Source organism: Podarcis cretensis (genome assembly GCF_951804945.1).
Source record: "Podarcis cretensis genome assembly, chromosome: 4".
Lineage (NCBI taxonomy): Eukaryota > Metazoa > Chordata > Lepidosauria > Squamata > Lacertidae > Podarcis > Podarcis cretensis.
The window spans coordinates 7149112-7164475 of NC_137173.1; the positions used below are offsets into that span (position 1 = coordinate 7149112).

Below are 15364 nucleotides of genomic sequence, written 5' to 3' on the forward strand. Positions count from 1 at the left end.
GTGACTTCTAGCAAAATGACCCTGTCTTCCCCCCTCTGCACTGTTGCACCAACCTTAGACTCTGCCACTTAGAGGCTGCAACCTGGCACTTTAGCCTGTTGAACTTGCCAGTGCTGCTCTAATAACCTGGTTTAACATCTTCCTTGGCAGCTCTGTGAATAAGCCTGGACAAGTTATTAGCCTGCACCATTTTTACTAGTCCTTTTATAGACAGAGCAGAATTGCAAATTGTGTACAACACAGAAGTTAATTGCCACTTTATTCACTTGGACGAAACCTTCCTGGGATGGGATGGGAAAGTGTGTGGCTAGTCACTAAAGGGGAGGGGAAGGAAGGACTAGGGATGGGGAGAACCAGAGTCTTGATTCTTATGTTGTTGTTGTTGTTGAGTCGTTTAGTCGTGTCCGACTCTTCGTGACCCCATGGAACAGAGCACGCCAGGCACTCCTGTCTTCCACTGCCTCCCGCAGTTTGGTCAAACTCATGCTGGTTGCTTCGAGAACACTGTCCAACCATCTCATCCTCTGTCGTCCCCTTCTCCTTGTGCCCTCCATCTTTCCCAACATCAGGGTCTTTTCCAGGGAGTCTTCTCTTCTCATGAGGTGGCCAAAGTATTGGAGCCTCAGCTTCAGGATCTGTCCTTCCAGTGAGCACTCAGGGCTGATTTCCTTCAGAATGGAGAGGTTTGATCTACTTACAGTCCATGGGACTCTTAAGAGTCTCCTCGAGCACCAGAATTCAAAAGCATCCATTCTTTGGCGATAAGCTCTCACTTCCATACATCACTACTGGGAAAACCATAGCTTTAACTATATGGACCTTTGTCGACAAGGTGATGTCTCTGCTTTTTAAGATGCTGTCTAGGTTTGTCATTGCTTTTCTCCCAAGAAGCAGCCGTCTTTTAATTTCATGGCTGCTGTCACCATCTGCAGTGATCATGGAGCCCAAGAAAGTAAAATCTCTCACTGCCTCCATTTCTTCCCCTTCTATTTGCCAGGAGGTGATGGGACCAGTGGCCATGATCTTAGTTTTTTTTTGATGTTGAGCTTCAGACCATATTTTGCACTCTCCTTTTTCACCCTCATTAAAAGGTTCTTTAATTTCTCCTCACTTTCTGCCATCAAGGTTGTGTCATTCTTATAGCCTACATCAAAGATTCCTCCTTACCTGCATACAATTCCTTATGGCTGTCACATGAGTGCTTAACTGCAGTAACTTGTATGCCATACCTCTAGCTGAGAGTATGCTGTCCTGGACTAGATCCTTTGATGACCACTTGCTTAGTTGCTGCTGTTTAATTTTATTGTGATTGTGTGGTTTTATTTTTAACTATTTTTCCTTATGATGTTGCAAATGTGGTGTTGTAATATATTGTTGTAAGTCAGCTTGCAAGAAGTTTCCCCGAAAGGCTGGATGTAAATTTATTAAATTAAGAAATAAATAAATTTCACGTTGCAGCAGAAAGTGGCAGAGCTAGTAAACAAGTTTACAAACCATGGTTTTCTATTGTACTCATTACAGGGCTAGAGGGAAATTTATATAGAAGGATGGCTTGTTTGGACTGTATTCTAGGTCCAAACAGAGGCCCCTAAAGGGATAAGATCTCTCTGTTCTGTGTTTTATCAATAACAGATTGAAAATACATTTAGTGCCTTATTGGAGCTGGGCTTTTGAACTTGCAGGTGGAGGATGAATTAATAATTACAGACAAAATTCTGATTTTTTTTTTCATTGTCATAGTAATTTATAATAATGGCATGGCACACTTTTAAATATTGCTGAGAATGTATAAGGGATAATGATGCCTAAAACCATCTAATAATCAGTTGAGAGAAAGAGCTTGAGGAGATCTTTGTGCAGAAAACATTTGAGTTCCAAAATGAGGTTCTGATTAAGAGGGGCGACTGAAAGGATTGGCATCTTTTATGGATGACAAACTTTTCTTTCTACATCATAAACTTAAGCAGTGGAAATGGTAGCGTGGTTGAAAATTGGTTGTGGTGAGCAGAGAAAACACCTACAGCTCTGTTCATAGTTCAGAATATTAAAAGACAAGTAAGGTTTTATGGTTGTGTTGTACAACTATTCCATCTTACGTGAAGCACATGTTTTATTTAAACATTGGACTGCCCTCCCTTCCCCTCTTTTGCTTTAATTGTGTGTTCAACACAACAATGGTTTTCTAAGTCCTGGATGTTCTCACTTGGGAGATGAGATTAATATGCAGTTGTAATTTCTGAAGCTGTCCGTTCGTACTAACTCACAGGTTTCATTTACATGCAATGCTAAGCTGTGTTTAGTGTTAAAAAGATGAGGCTGTGTTTGGGTTGCGTAAATTTCAGAGTGGATCCTATGCTGTAGTTTGGGTATGGGAGTTGAGTCCCTGACCTAAACAAACACATAATATAATACTGAAAATGAGGCTGTCTCTGTACACGTCTAATGCCATTATTAAAAGAACAGCGAGTCCTAGAAGAAAAGTGTGTGAGCGTGTGTGTGAGAGAGAACGTATTTCTGCTTTGACTGCATTTCTTTCTCTGTCACCGGAATGTGACCACTTTGTGTAAAACTGCAGTCAGTGTATCTTTTCATGAACACATAATATATGCTCTTTTGAAGTGCTGTGTTCTGATGAACAGAATGGCCTTAGCTTTCACCTAAAACACACCAGGGTGAGTTTTTGTGGAGATTTCTGCTGCCACAACCGTCTCCTGCTGCAGATGGAAAATAAGAGCTGCCGAAGAGCAAATAATTTGGTACAACATTCATTCAGCCATAGTGTGCATTGTCTTGCAGCCCACATCTCAGGGGCTCATTATTTCCGGGAGTATGGGGTAGTGACCACATGAAAGTTAGCAATATATTTCATTGAGATGGGCAAATTGGAATGGCTTAGAAACAAGTGGTGCTCTTTCCTCAAAAGTCAGAAAAGGCTTGTTTTTCTGAGCCAGTTTTAGTCTGGAAATTGCCCCTCTCTCCCTCACATTCCTGCTCCCCTTAAACCCCCTCCTCTCATCCCTTTAAATTATGCTTACTGTGTGAATAGGAGAAAGAAGGCGTTCAGATGTTCTTATTTCCCTCTCTGGTTACATGTGGTGGATAAGCTTGGAATTCTTCTCTGGTTGGGATTTTATTCCAAGCTGGAGAAGAATTTGGGAGCTTGTGAAGCTCTCCTCTCCTTTGAGGTAGGTTTTTAATGGGCCACTGAGCTCAAATCTGAGCCAGAGCTTTCTTTGGCAATTTTTTTGGACATCTTTACTTTTTAAGGACATCGGAAGAGCCTTCTGGATCAGACCCCTGCCCATCTAGTCCAGCATCCTGTTCTCATAGTGGCCAGTCAGCTGCCTGTAGGAAACCCACAAACAGGATCCAAGCACAAGAGTAGTCTCCTTCCCATGGTTTCCAGCAACTGGTTTTCAGACGCACTTGCACATCCCATTGTGAAGGGAGAGCATAGCCAGCATGGCTAGTACACAGTACATAGTATTACAGATGTGGTCACACCATAGATTTATATAACAACATTATGATTTGGTCAGCTTTATTTTTACAGTGGTGCCTCGCAAGACGAAATGAATCCGTTCCACGAGTCTCTTCGTCTTGCGGTTTTTTCGTCTTGCGAAGCAAGCCCATTAGCGGATTAGCGCTATTAGCGGCTTAGCGGATCAGCTGATAAGCGGCTTAGCGGATCAGCTGTAAAGCGGCTTAGCGGATCAGCTGATAAGCGGCTTAGCGGATCAGCTGATTAGCGGCTTAGCGGATCAGCTGATAAGCGGCTTAGCGGATCAGCTGTAAAGCGGCTTAGAAAAAGGAGGGGGAAAAAACCCGCAGGAACTCGCAAGACATTTTCGTCTTGCGAAGCAAGCCCATAGGAAATTCGTTTTGCGAAGCGCCTCCAAAACGGAAAACCCTTTCGTCTAGCGGGTTTTCCGTCTTGCGAGGCATTCGTCTTGCGGGGCACCACTGTAGTTCCTTTCTTGATGATCCCTAGCGTGGAAGTTGCTTTTTTTCAGAGCTGCCACACTCTGAGACTGATGTTAAGTAGACTTCTTATTTATTATAAGCTCAGGATAGTGTATTTGGCCCCCTTCTATTTTAAGCCTCCCCATAACCATGTGAAGGAGGTTAGGTTGAGAGATAGTGGCCCACAGTCACCCAGTAGTCCTCAGAGAATCAGAGAATTGCAGAGTTGGAAGGTACATCAAGCACCATTTAGTCCATCCCCCTACAATGCAGGAATCTCAGCTTGCGGTGGGGCCCCCATCCAATTTGAAACCATATTGGGCATCGCTTAGCTTTGCAAATGTACTAACAGTTTTATTATGAGGAATTCAATGGTTCTATGATTTACACTATGGTTACCAGACGTCCCCGTTTCTCGGGGACAGTCCCCGGATTTACAAATCTGTCCCTGGACAAAATCCGTCCCCGGAATGTCCCCGGATTTCATTTACAGTGGTGCCTCGCAAGACGAAATTAATCCGTTCCGCAAGTCTCTTCGTATAGCGGTTTTTTCGTCTTGCGAAGCAAGCCCATTGACGGCTTAGCGGATTAGCGCTTTTAGCGGCTTAGCGGATAAGCAGATAAGCGGCTTAGCGGCTTAGAAAAAGGGGGGGAAAGGGGAAAAACCCCGCAGGAACTCGCAAGACATCTTCGTCTTGCGAAGCAAGCCCATTTTGCGAAGCACCTCCAAAACGGAAAACCCTTTCGTCTAGCGGGTTTTCCGTCTTGCAAGGCATTCGTCTTGCGGGGCACCACTGTAATGTCCCTGGATTTATATTTTAAGTGTTGTAGATTTATTAGTAGCGAAAGAATGTTGCGTGATTGGTTCAATGGCACAAGACACATCATATGGGGACATCTGGCAAGGCAAAATGGCGGGCGCCACTGCCAAGGGGGAACCGGGGATGCCCGGCGTGTCAACTTGGGGAACCACTGACACACACACACACCCTGGTGACCCAAATTGAGCCAGGAGAGAGAGCACCCGGCCACCAGCCTGACTGCCCAGCGGTGCTCCGGGGCCATGAAAACCCCGGAGCCAATGCAGGGAGAAGGAGGAGAGGAGAAGGAGAAGAAAGAGAGAGAAAGAGGAAGGAGAGAAAAAGAGGGGAGCCCCAACCTTGCCACACTGCTGCTGCTGAGAAGAGGTAGGAGAGCACTAGGAGGGCAGGCCGGAGCCAAGAGGAAGGCTGTACAACATAGGAGATCACAGAAGAGAAGATATTACTTATTTAAAACTTTTTAAATAACTTCTTTTTAAATAACTTTTTTTTTCTCCTTTAAAAAAAAAAGCGTCCCCGGATTCTTTGAAAAAAATCTGGTAACCAACCTTAATTTGCACCCAGGTCTCCCCAGTCCTACACCAACACTGACTACTACATCTACATCTGGCAGCTGTGATTGGCACAAACCATCCCTTGGCTCCAAGTCAAAACTGGCAATCTATTTGAAACCATGGTTTCCATTTCTGGTCCTGAGGCAGGTTATGACGCTGGGGAATTTGGGTCACAGCACAGGGACAAGATAATGCGCAGCACTTGTCTTCTAAATACCCTTATTTAAATACCTTTTCTACTCTTGGACTACAAGTATATTACGGTGAATATTTTTAAGCTGTGAACTAGGAGGATGAGAATTATTTTGGATTAAAGAGTATGATAGTTTTTCAGCCTCAGCCAGCAACTCAACCACTCAGCTTCCTTCCCAGTTGCTAAGTTTCTGCACTCAGTTTGATGCTTGCATTTTTTCTCCAGTGCTGCAGCTTTGCATGGTTTCCAGGATTCTGAGCTGCATGTGTTAACATGCAAATCATCTGAGGTCACTTTCCATAAAATAGACTTTTATCCTAGTTAATATGTCCCTGGGTGTGTCACCTCTGTCCTTCCCCTATGGTATTATATATTTTTTGTTCTCATGCGTGCTCTTCTTCCCCATCCCCTAAAGGAGTCCCTTAACAAATGCCTTTTCATCCTCCTCAATGTGCCAGCCTGTTTCTACTGGCTATAAATCTAGCCAGACAGCATCTGTGGGAAAAGTACACATCCTCAGACTCTTGACAATAATCGTGTCCACATCCTGCAAGTCGAGAAAGGAATTTCATTAAATTGCAAAACTCCCCCCCCCCCAAAAAAAAAGCACAGGTGAAGAAACACAACCAAATCAAATATCCTTCCAGTAAGCAAAGTTTATTACTGCCTCTGTGGTAGGTGGGGCTCAAAGGTTCAGTTGTGTTGAAGTTGAATCTTAAGTTCTCCTTGTTTAAAAAGAAAGGGGAGGATCAAACATGGATTGCCTTCCCAATCCGGCCCACGGATGGTCCAGGAATCAGCGTGTTTTTACATGAGTAGAATGTGTCCTTTTATTTAAAATGCATCACTGGGTTATTTGTGGGGCCTGCCTGGTGTTTTCACATGAGCAGAATGTGTGCTTTTATTTAAAATGCACCTCTGGGGTTATTTGTGGGGCATAGGAATTCATTCATCCCCCTCCCCCAAATATAGTCCAGCTCCCCACAAGGTCTGAGGGATGGTGAACTGGCCCCCTGCTGAAAAAGGTTGCTGACCCCTGCACTTAATATTATTATAACTACTATTATTATTAATAAACAAATGTATACTTCACAGTATAAAGCCTTCAAAATGGTGTGCAGAGTAAAAACAATAAAGCTGTAAAACAATAAAATCACTTCAACAAACTCTAAAACAATAAAACTGTCCATACAAACTCTAAAAACGATCAAACAGTTTTTTCAGATATAAAATTGATCTTTCACAAATGGCTGGGTTACACCTCAGGGAATGCCTTTGTAAACAAACATGTATTCAGTAGATGCCTGATTTCAGCCTCAGCTGCAACACTAAAAGTCTGGTTTCTTGCTCAGGCTAAACGTACCTCTGAGGCTTATCGTGCTTTGAGTTCCCCATAGAGTGGTCACGGCAGTCCCTTGGATATCCTAATCCCAAGTTGTTTAAGACTTTGATTGCTAAAAGCAGCACCTTGATTTGTGCCCAGTTCACTAAGAACTGTTGAGCTTACTCAGGAGTATAGTCAGGATTTTGTACAGTGAGCCTGCGTTAATTTGAAAATATGGAAAAATCCATACCTCTGAATGCTTTTTGACAACCTGGTTGTGATGACAAACAGAGTTAAGGAGCAACCTGCCGATTCGGTAAATTGAGTAATGGGTCCTAATTTGTGTGAAGGGATGTGAGATGTTGCTTCCTTAAACATTCTTGGCTATGAAAGGCAACAAGGTGTATCATGCAGGAGTTGGGATTTCATTTATTTATTTAAGGCAAGAGAACCCAGAAGACAAGGTTGGATGATAGGGGTGAAACACTGTGGCCGATGGCCACATAATATCTGTACTTTTCTCCTTTTGTGTCTTCTAAAATCACTAGGCTGCAGATATTGCTGTCTCTCCACTGTAAGTGGAAATAACCTTCCAGCAGGCATGGGGGAAGAATAGATTGAAAAGGGGTGTGTTTTGTGTGTGTGTGTGTGTGTGTGTGTGTGTGTGCGCGCACACACACACGAGCATGCATGCATGCCAGCCAGTTTAACAGATTTTAACATCAGCCTCTGCCACGAATTATTTGATGGGGAAACACTTTTCTTAGCTCTCAGAAATGCATAGGTTTCCATTCCTGCTGTGTTAGTGATGAACCATCATTCCGACAAGAAAAAAAAGGAAGCTCTGGGAAAAAAAGCAATTTTTTTGCCACCCATTAACATATGAAGCATAGCTACAGACAGGCACCACAGGCTATTCTTAAGTTCTTATGTAAGCTAGGAAACAAGGTCTGTTTGCGGCACAAGAAAATCCCTCCTTTGAAAAAGAGACTCTTCCCCTGGTGACACAAGAGTTGGGTGATGGATCGAGATGTGCAAGGAATAGCGGTAGTGTGCGGGATGGGGCTGAGATTAGAGGTTTAGGTAAGCAGTGCCACTCAGCTCCCTGGAGATGGTCTAGGCTCTCCTCTTTGGCCTGGTTATTTTTGTTTTGTCTTTATGAGTGCCTTCAGATTATGTGTTTATGTGATTAATGTTGAATGCAGCCACCTTTGTGTCCTTTCTGGTGAGCTTTGATGGGGCATTTGGCTGGCTGATGCTAGGAATAGCATGTTGGACTAAATGAACATTGGTCTGAGACTGCAAGGCTATATGGAATCCCCCCCCCCCAGGCCCTGAGTAATGTTGGAAAATGTCTGGAATTCTCCCAGGTTTCTGAGCATCACCTAGAACCTGGGTGGCCAGAGTTGCAAAATCAACTTGGAGTCACCTGCTGAAGACTTCATAAGGCTAAGAAACAGAAGACATGCAACTTCTATTGCTGCTCTTCTCTCCCTGTGAGCCATCTCACAGTCCTTTCTCCTGGGGGACGTGGGTGGCGCTGTGATCTAAACCATTGAGCCTCTTGGGCTTGCTGATCAGAAGGTCGGCGGTTCAAATCCCCGCAACGGGGTGAGCTCCCCTTCCTCTGTCCCAGCTCCTGCCAGCCTAGCAGTTTGAAAGCATGCCAGTGCAAGTAGATAAATAGGTACCACTCTGGTGGGAAGGTAAACAGCATTTCCGTGCGCTCCAGCTTCCATCATGGTGTTCTTTTGCACCAGAAGTGGTTTAGTCCTGCTGGCCACATGATCCGGAAAGCTGTCTGTGGACAAACGCCAGCTCCCTTGGCCTGAAAGTGAGATGAGTGCTGCAACCCAATAGTTGCCTTTGACTGGACTTAACCGTCCAGGGGTCCTTTACCTTTGACCTTTCTCCTACTGCTGCTACCACCTATGCTCTCCTAATGAATCCTCACTTCTTAATCCATTCTTGATGGTAGCCCATTCTGTCAGTGTTCCTCAGCAGGCCCATTGTAGCTTGATCAAACACCAACTGATTGATCTCCTTTGGCAACTAGATCCCTGTCCATGTATCCTCATTCATGCCCACCTCTCTGCTTTTGCATGTGTTCTCTCTTTCACTGCAAAGCACCCGGCTACATATTCAAATATGTAACCTTAAACTACAGGAAACGGAGCAGGAGTGACAAGTTATGCATTACTTCATGATCTTTCACATAAACTTTCGTCTGAGTCGCTTAGTACTGGGCTGTTCAGGCAGTTTGTTCCAAGAGTCTTGGATGTGAGCCTGTGTCCCTAGTTGCCTCCGCAAATGTGTGTGCGCGTTTGTGAAACAAACTTAATAAAATGAAGTTGAATAACATTAGAGATGGCTTTCTGAAATTAGGAATGCAACTTGGATGAAGGTGCCTGAAGGGAAATATGCCAAGACATCACAGAGGGTTGATATGATGGTGTTTGCCCAGGCTGCTGCCTGTGTTTATGTTACTCCTTGAAAATGTTGTTTGACAGTTTGTGTGCATGTGCACGATTTTGAATTTTGGGAAGTCTTTGGACTGTCAACAATACAGTACCTGGAGTCTGGGATGCGGGTAGCGCTGTGGTCTAAACACTGAGCCTCTTGGGCTTGCTGATTGGAAGGTCAACGGTTCAAATCCCCACGACAGAGTGAGCTCCCATTGCTCTGTCCCAGATCCTGCCAACCTAGCAGTTTGAAAGCACGCCAGTGCAAGTAGATAAATAGTTACTGCATTGGCGGGAAGGTAAACAGTGTTTCCGAGCACTTTGGTTTCCATCACGGTGTCCTGTTGCTCCAGAAGCAGTTTAGTCCTGCTGGCCACATGACCCGGAAAGCTGTCTGTGGACAAACGCTGGGTTCCTTGGCCTGAAAGCGAGCTGAGCGCCGCAACCCCATAGTCGCCCCTGACTGGATATAGCTGTCCAGGGGTCCTTTATCTTTTTTTGCCTGGAGTCTGTTAGTGCAGGTGCTGTGATTTATCTTTGTCCCATGTTAAGCTTATTTTTGTTAATAGCTGAGATCTGCCCCACTGCACTCCTATCCGAGAATATCTCTTTTATTTTCCATATCATATTCATTTTACTGGGGTTAGTTTGGACATAATTTGGTTGGGTGAATAGTGAGGTGCTTTTTTAATAGCTTTGATTTTGAGGCTGAAGATAAACGTGGGCAAGTGATCTTGACCAGACTGCTTCTTTGATGCCTAATGAACTTTCCGCCAAAGATTATTTCCACCCTCCAACTCTCGGACATTTTTTGTTTTGCAGGATCTTCTATGATACTGCTTTTATATGGGAATTTGGGAAGCTGCTACTGGGCTGTCACCAACTGGTCAAAGTCTTTTTGAATATTTTTTTTTCCAAAAAAAAAAAAATACTGGCAAGGTTCTCCTGCTTTTAACAGTTGTATAACAAATTCCGCAGCTGATGCTTTTCCCAGTGTGACGATTCAGTCATGAGGAAAGTTTTTTGGCTATATGGGGAAATAAGCTGGTAAGGCTACAACTAAAAGGCATCAAACTGCTCAAGATGGTTCATGTCAGATGCTGCCTGTTTTGAAGAAAGACTCTGCTTCATGCTTTTGCTGTTATCCACACTGTTAGGTAAATTTAACCAATCACTCTTATGGGCATGTTTTCACCTCTTCCTTTGTTGTTTGCTGTTTCAGAGTTGTGGAATGCTGTGAAGACTTCCCTGGCCCCACAGTCATAGACGAAATACGTTTGGAACTATTTTCAGCTGAAGGATATCTTTCATCTATTAAAGGTACCAAACTTTATCCTTACTGCCTCAACAGACTTCATCTTTGTGTGGAATTTCAATCAGTTTTTCTCCAGATCCTAAAGCACACGATAGAATGTATATCTGCTGAGAAGGGCCTTGTAAAACTCTGGTATTAACTGGGCACCTTGCAGAGATTTTGAGATTATAGTATGCAATAAGATTAAAAACATTTTAAGAACCTAAGAAGAGCCGGACTGATCATAGAATCATAGAATCATAGAGTTGGAAGAGACCACAAGGGCCATCGAGTCCAACCCCCTGCCAAGCAGGAAACACCATGAGAGCACTCCTGACATATGGTTGTCAAGCCTCTGCTTAAAGACCTCCAAAGAAGGAGACTCCACCACACTCCTTGGCAGCAAATTCCACTGTCGAACAGCTCTTACTGTCAGGAAGTTCTTCCTAATGTTTAGGTGGAATCTTTTTTCTTGTAGTTTGGAACCATTGCTCCGTGTCCGCTTCTCTGGAGCAGCAGAAAGCAACCTTTCTCCCTCCTCTATGTGACATCCTTTTATATATTTGAACATGGCTATCATATCACCCCTTAACCTCCTCTTCTCCAGGCTAAACATGCCCAGCTCCTTTAGCTGTTCCTCATAAGGCATCGTTTCCAGGCCTTTGACCATTTTGGTTGCCCTCCTCTGGACACGTTCCAGTTTGTCAGTGTCCTTCTTGAACTGTGGTGCCCAGAACTGGACACAGTACTCCAGGTGAGGTCTGACCAGAGCAGAATACAGTGGCACTATTACTTCCCTTGATCTAGATGCTATACTCCTATTGATGCAGCCCAGAATTGCATTGGCTTTTTTAGCTGCCGCGTCACACTCTTGGCTCATGTCAATTTTGTGGTCAACTAAGACTCCTAGATCCTTTTCACATGTACTGCTCTCAAGCCAGGTGTCCCCCATCTTGTATTTGTGCCTCTCGTTTTTTTTGCCCAAGTGCAATACTTTACATTTCTCCCTGTTAAAATTCATCTTGTTTGTTTTGGCCCAGTTCTCTAATCTGTCAAGGTCGTTTTGAAGTGTGATCCTGTCCTCTGGGGTGTTAGCCACCCCTCCCAGTTTGGTGTCATCTGCAAATTTGATCAGGATGCCCTTGAGTCCATCATCCAAGTCGTTGATAAAGATGTTGAATAAGACCGGGCCCAAGACAGAACCCTGTGGCACCTCACTAGTCACTCTTCTCCAGGATGAAGAGGAACCATTGATGAGCACCCTTTGGGTTCGGTCAGTCAGCCAGTTACAAATCCACTGAGTGGTAGCATGTCCAAGGCCCATCTGGTTCAGCATCCTCTTTTCATGGTGCTCAACCAGGTGCCTACAAGGGAAGCCCGCAGGCAGGACAGGACAGCCCTCTTGCCACTTGTGACTCTCAGCAACTGGCATTCAAATGCATACTGTCTCCAAAAGTGGGAGCAGAACGTAACCAGCATGGCTAGTAGCCATCACTAGCCCTCTTTTTCATGATTTTTTCTTAAAAATATAAAGCAATGTAGAAACGAAATGAAAAACCGTTAACAATCTTCTTTTGAAGCCATCTAAGTTGGTGGCGCTGTGGTCTAAACCACAGAGCCCAGGGCTTGCCGATCGGAAGGTCGGCAGTTCGAATCCCCACAGCGGGGAGCTCCCGTTGCTCGTTCCCTTCTCCTGCCAACTTAGCAGTTCGAAAGCACCTCAAAGTGCAAGTAGATAAATAGGTACCACTCCGGCGGGAAGGTAAACGGCGTTTCCGTGTGCTGCTCTGGTTCGCCAGAAGCGGCTTAGTCATGCTGGCCACATGACCTGGAGAAACTGTCTGTGGACAAACACCGGCTCCCTCGGCCAATAAAGCGAGATGAGCGCCGCAACCCCAGAGCCGTTCGCGACTGGACTTAACTGTCAGGGGTCCTTTACCTTTACCTTTAAGTTGGTGGCCAGCACTGCCCCCAGTGGGAATGAGTTCCATAGTTTGGACTATGTGCTACTTAAATAAGTACTTTATTTTATCTTGTCTTGAATATTTCAACATGCAGCTTTCTTGGATGTCCACGAGTCCTGTTGTTAAGAGAAAGGGAGAAAAACTCTGTCCGTTTATTTCAGGATTTTGAAAAATGAGGGTGATATAAAAGCACAAAAATACATAACATAGTGACAAACAAAAAAAAAATAGCCCACCCCCATTTTAAAAGGCCATAGATTGTTTAATTATCCAAAGGCCTGGCAGAAGAGGAATGTTTTTGCCTGGCACCTAAATATATTTCACTTCTTGGTTCTTTTGTGAAGCTTGGGAGACCATTCTCTGTGAATTTGAGATTTTGAATCTGTGAACTGAATTGAGCTTCGTTATCTTTCTGTGGTTGGAGAAGACCTCTTGCCCAGGGACGGGCCTGTTGTAGATCTTTTGCTCAGCAGCTCACAGATGCAACGGAGACAGCCTTCATGTTGAGAAGGAATTGTCTACATTGTGTTTAAAGGTAAAGGGACCCCTGACCATTAGGTCCAGTCGCAGACGACTCTGGGGTTGCGGCGCTCATCTCGCTTTATTGGCCGAGGGAGCAGGCGTACCGCTTCCAGGTCATGTGGCCAGCATGACTAAGCCGCTTCTGGCGAACCAGAGCAGCGCACGGAAATGCCACTACGTTGTGTTTAGGAAACATAAAAGAGAAGATGGCCTAGGCTGGTGGGTGACTTGGCATGAAATAAATAAATGGGTTAGGATCACAAAGTGAACCAGGGGAGGCAGGCAGAGGGTCCTCTTGGTAGTGGCGCCCGCCCTGTGGAACACCCTCCCATCAGATGTCAAAGAGGTTAAACCACTACCTGACATTTAGAAGACATCTGAAGGCAGCCCTGTTCAGGGCAGTTTTTAATGTGTGACATTTTAATGTATTTTTAATCTTTGTTGGAAGCAGCCCAGAGTGGCTGGGGAGACCCAGCCAGATGGGCGGGGTACAAATAATAAATTATTAGTATTAGTATTAGTATTATTTATTTGGAAAAGAACAGGAAGCCAGTGGAGCAGCAGCTAGGCAACTGGTCTCTACTGGGAGATTCTGACGCTTGCTGCTAGGCAGATGGTTGAACATCATATCCTAGAACTTCATGTATGGGAGAAGTAGGGGACCAGTGTTCCTCCAGACATTGCTGGACTCCAGTTTCTATGAGCCCCTGCCAACATATCCAGTGATCAGGGATTAACGGGAGCTATGGTCCAGCCATGTCTGGAGGGCCACAGGTTTCCCACCCCTGAGGCATGGCTTTCTGGTGCCCAAGCTTTTCTCTTTAGCTCTGCAGGGAAAATGACTTCAGCTTAGCTCTTCTGTTTGCTCTTTAGATCTTGCTCCTGAGCCTCTGTAGATCACGTGATTTGGTAGCTACTGCCCAGCGTGAAACCAAACCCTCTGAAGCAGCACTGTCCTTTCTCTATGTGTCTTTTGAGCAATTTACTTTGTGATTTCTTCTTTTGAAAATGAAACATTTGAAGCATAAGATTGTCTGATGGGTTTTGGCAAGGATTGGGAGAAGAGCGCGGTCAGTCAAAACTTGACTACATAAATATCTTCTCAAATCTAGTGCAGAATGAAGGATGCCGAGAGACCTTATTGAATAGAGCCTGGTGGGTGACCAGCTTAGTGATTTCCTATTTCCTGGAAAAGTGCAGCAGGCTTCTCAGCAGTGGGAAATCTTTAAGTGGCTGGGATGAGATTAGAACAAGAGGTTTTCTCGCTTGTACCTGCTTTTTCATGGTGCCTTCCCACTGAGCATGTCCTACATAGTTCTGCCTTCAAAAGCCTGGCTGGAAGTAGCAGCTCTTTATTTCTGATGTATAATTTACTGTGTTTTTCCTGGCGCGCCAGCCTTGTTTGTATTGGTAAGTGTGTGTTCTCTGCGTACAGCCTGCTGACAATTTTGTAGGCTGAACATGCTGTGCTTGAATATACCTGGGTCTTTGTGAAGTGCTTTTGAATCACAAAGTTGAGTTAATAAGCTGGGTCGTCTTAGCCCATAAACGCTTCCTGTTTCCATTGGCCTTACTTTTGTTAAATAGATACCAAAGTTGCAAGTCTGGGTTCCTTCAGGATAGTCCCATGGACATCGTATGACAGCGCTATCTTAGTTAAAAAAGGAAAAAAAACCCCACGAATTCTCTAAAATAAAATCCAAAGCCAGCCCCAGAACGAGGTTTTGGGGCTGCTTATAGCTTGCCATTCTTGTTTTGTGGCGTCTTTTAATGCCAGGCTGTCATGAAATCTGAAAGTTTCTGAGCCACTACAAATTATTGTGATTAAGTGCCTCCTCCAGACATGCCCCATAAATGCTGTGGGTCAAAGAAACAAGCCTTTGTTATTTAGTAAGAGGCAAATTAAGATTTCAGCTTTCTTGGCAAGTCCTAATTTAAATTTTAGACAGCTTACGTGGGAGAGCCACTGAGATGCGTTGCCTAAGAAAGACAAGCAAATGCGGCAGTGCCTGTGAGAGATGAGCGAATGCTGAAGCTTGAGTCAAGGGTGGGGAACCTTGTTCCACCTGAGGGCCACATTCCCTTCCAAGGAAGCTTCTAGGGGCCATATGTAGTGGGCAGAGGCAAAAAGGTGGTGGGGATGTGATTTGTACAGTAGACTGTATTGCAGCCATGCGTAATTCAGGTTTCTACACACGCCCACCTCTTTTCATCAAGGCAAGCAAGAACCATTATCACGTTATGAGAATACATTCTTGCCTGGCAAA

The 15364-nt window shown here is 44.6% G+C and overlaps 1 protein-coding gene across 6 annotated transcripts in view; it reads left to right on the forward strand.

Annotated features, from left to right (window-relative positions):
* The window catches only part of FAM168A (family with sequence similarity 168 member A), a 183257-nt gene that overhangs the window by 23331 nt on the left and 144562 nt on the right, over nucleotides 1-15364 (forward strand). For 5 of the 6 annotated variants that reach the window (XM_079974161.1, XM_079974157.1, XM_079974162.1 and 2 more), the window contains exon 2: nucleotides 10540-10637. The gene's annotated coding sequence lies outside the window, so the exon portion shown is untranslated. Of the gene's footprint in view, nucleotides 1-10536; nucleotides 10638-15364 lie in introns of those variants that run through there. The other variant, XM_079974159.1, reaches the window with a different exon arrangement.